This window comes from Erpetoichthys calabaricus, chromosome 1 (assembly GCF_900747795.2).
Source record: "Erpetoichthys calabaricus chromosome 1, fErpCal1.3, whole genome shotgun sequence".
Lineage (NCBI taxonomy): Eukaryota > Metazoa > Chordata > Cladistia > Polypteriformes > Polypteridae > Erpetoichthys > Erpetoichthys calabaricus.
Genome location: NC_041394.2, coordinates 338,593,414 through 338,597,040, shown reverse-complemented (window position 1 = coordinate 338,597,040; position 3,627 = coordinate 338,593,414).

Below are 3,627 nucleotides of genomic sequence, written 5' to 3'. Positions count from 1 at the left end.
TGTCTCTTTCCCAATTTACAGGCCCCTGACATTTTACACTGTACTGCCCAATACTTCCCTATAGAAGTAGACACCACCTGGCTAGAATCTTTCCTTACTTCTGGTACTTGCCCCGAAACCCTTCACATCTACTGTGTTTTTATTTCATCCACAAAGGCAGCTGCTTCTGTTGTTCATTACAAACCACTTTCCCTTCTTGGCTCTCTATGCTCCCTGATTCACTATGGTCCCAGGGAAAGAATGATTATGGAAGGATAGCCCATTGTGAGCCTCTGGTGATCCACCCGAAATCCTCCTTCTGCCCGCACCGTGCCCAATATCCTTTGTCTCCCGAAGCAGAGGCTGGCATCTCCGCCGTACATCCCGATCTTGTCAAACGCGGTACCGCCGTTAGACATAGACCGTCATGCCTCAGGGATACAGAGAAGCCCCTTGTGTATATGGACAAGCTCTTGCCCAAAAATTTAGAAGGCTTTTGGCCGGACGGGATACAGTATGTAGATGGAAATGATATGTAGCGCTACGGAAGAAGATTGTACAATAGATACCCAGAAATTGTTGCTGTTTTTGGGGGACAATGGCCATAAAGTTTCTAAAGTTAAGCTGCAGCTAATCAAAACAACTGTAAAATATCTAGGTCATGACATTACGTATGGAACAAGAGCTCTCTCTAGCGATCGCATTACAGCCACTACAGACAGTGGGTTCTAAATTTTACTGAAAGAGCACAGCCGTTGCAACAACTGGCTGAGAAGGCTCTCTGTAACCTCAAAACTACTCTTCTATCTGTGCCCGCGCTAGGTTTGCCTGATCATTCTCGTCCATTCACTTTGTTCGTGGACGAAAAGCAGGGATTTATGAATGCAGTACTGACGCAACAACATGGAGATAAACAAAGACCGGTGGCTTATTTTTCTAAAAAACTGGATCCAGTGGCCGCAGCACTTCCTCCGTGTCTTCGTGCTGTGGCTGCAACAACAGAAGCTGTATTAGCAAGCACGGATGTAGTTCTCATGAGCCCCCTAACAGTTAAAGTGCCTTACGCTGTACATTCTATCCTAGTACAAGCCAAAACTTCACATCTCAACTAGTTACGCAGTGGTCCAAGGGAACCGCCTGCTGGAAGCAAATCGAATTTCATCAAGCTTAAGTGCACAAACAGCTGAACTCGTAGCACTCTCTCGAGCATGTCAGCTGTCCGAAGGGAAGATCGTAACAATTTATACGGATTCCAGGTATGCTTTTGGAGTCTGCCATGATCATGGAGCACTATGGAAACTAAGGGGATTTAAGACCAGTACTGGCAAACCCATCCAACATCAGAAATTGATCGAATCCCTTTTAGAAGCTATAACCAAACCATCGAAGCTAGCGATTGTTAAATGATAGCTCACACAGGATCCTGTTAGCAAAGGAAATGAATTAGCTGACCACTTTGCTAAAGAGGCTGCATATAATAACACACCAATTTCTTTATTCCAACAGAGAAATGACCAGGACCCTGATAATCAAATTATTTCTTTACAGAGTGCAGCCACGGATATCGAAAGGAGAAAATGGTCCAAAGAAGGGTCCCTCTCTGATGGAGTCTGGACTCATAAACACACTAACAAACCTTTTCTCCCAAAAGCCTCTTTCCCAGGAATGGCAAAAATCGCCCATGGCCTCGATCACGCAGGTAGAGATGCAATGGTTCGAGATGTTGAAAAACATTGGGAAGCTGTAGGTTTCTCTACATATGCAGAGCAATTTTGCAGATGCTGTGCAATATGTCAAAAGTTTAATGTGGGAAAAGGTACCCAGGTAAGTCCCGCCGTTACCCCTAATCCAATGGGTCCGTTTGAACACCTCCAAATGGATTTCATTGAACTAACCCCGTCTAAAGAGGTACCGATATTGTCTTGTGATTGTCGATGTGTTCTCCCGATGAGTAGAGGCTTTCCCTTCAAAACACAACGATGCCAAAACAATAGCTAAAGCACTAATTAAAGAGATTATTCCAAGATGGGGTATCCCTCAAAAGTTACAAACAGATAATAGCACTCATTTTGTGAACTCCGTTAACCACCTGGCTCCAAATTAATGTGCACCATTATTGTAAATACCATCCCCAAAGCGGAGGCATCGTAGAACGATGCAATGGCACTTTAAAAGCTAAACTCGCAAAAATTTGTGAACAAACTAATTTATCATGGCCGGATGCACTACCCTTAGCTTTAATGGGACTAAGGGGACGGACACACCGACAACTGGGACTATCGCCGTTTGAGATTCTGACCGGACGATTGTAGGAAATGTGAATTTGCATACTGTGGACAATGATCTTCTCTCTAGTCTTGCAGGTTTGCGAACCTCGTTGAAGGAAATCCACCAGCAGGTTAATCAAGCCTGGAGGACCAGCCCCCTTTCCAAGGATTTACCAATTCCTTTGGGCACCTGGATCCTGGTTCGAGATACTCGGAGGAAACACTGGCATCAGCCTAGGTGGAGAGGACCATTCCAAATTCTTCTATCCACACCACACGCCGTGATTGCTGTGCTACTATGCTTTTCTTTTCCCTTGTCTACTGCCCTGGTCACCTTGACTTTCCCGTTAGGAATTACCACATCAGTGCAGTTTGATTTCTGCTCTATTATCAACTGTGGGAACCAACAACGTTTCCTTAACTTCACCAAAGACGCTATTGAAGGCATACATGAACAGCTTGATCGTACTTCTCTGATGACTTGGCAAAATCGTCTAGCCTTGGACATGTTACTTGCGAAAAAGGGAGGTGTCTGTGCTATGTTTGGTGATGCTTGTTGTACATATATTCCAAATAATACCGCGCCAGATGGATCAATAACTCGTGCATTGGCAGGCCTCACTGCTCTCTCTAAAGAACTTTCCACTAATTCTGGCATTACAAATCCCTGGGATCAGTGGTTTGCATCCTCCTTCGGATCCTGGGGACAATGGATAAGATCTGTTTTCATTTCTTTGGTTGTGACATTTTGCCTCCTCCTCCTGGTTGGTTGTTGTATTATCCCTTTGTTTCGCTATATAATATCTAAGTACTTTACCGCCTCTATGGAAAGGGCATATATGCTACATGAGGAGCGCATGTCTCGTATAGCTTCTTCCATTTTCTCCTCCCCATCCCCTTTCTCCCCCCCTTCCCCTTCATCAACCATTTCAAGATAGAATTATATTGCCCACATCATTTTGTTCAAAAAGGGAGGAGTGTAAAAACATAAAATGATGTAATTGAACAAAATGTATGTGTGTACAGAAAATAGGACAGAATGATGAAACTTGTTTGTGTTTTGCGTACGTGACAAAAAGCATGTATACTTTCTGGAAGTTTTCTTTTGATGATGTGTGTGACAAGAAAATATACCTTTAGGGTAATGACTTTACAAAATTGGAAAAATACAATGAGTCAGGACGCTATTTTTATTGCTTACGTGGTCAACGATCAGGAGATTAGAAAGGTATAAAAGAGCAAGGACATCTGCGCTCGAGGCAGATGAAGCGTGGTGTCCTAGGACTGTGTTTCTCTGTCATTTTACCCTTGTCTGGTATGTATTAATAAAAGGTTTTGACTAATTTTAATTTTCTTCTCTGTCTTCAGTCACAAAAAGTGT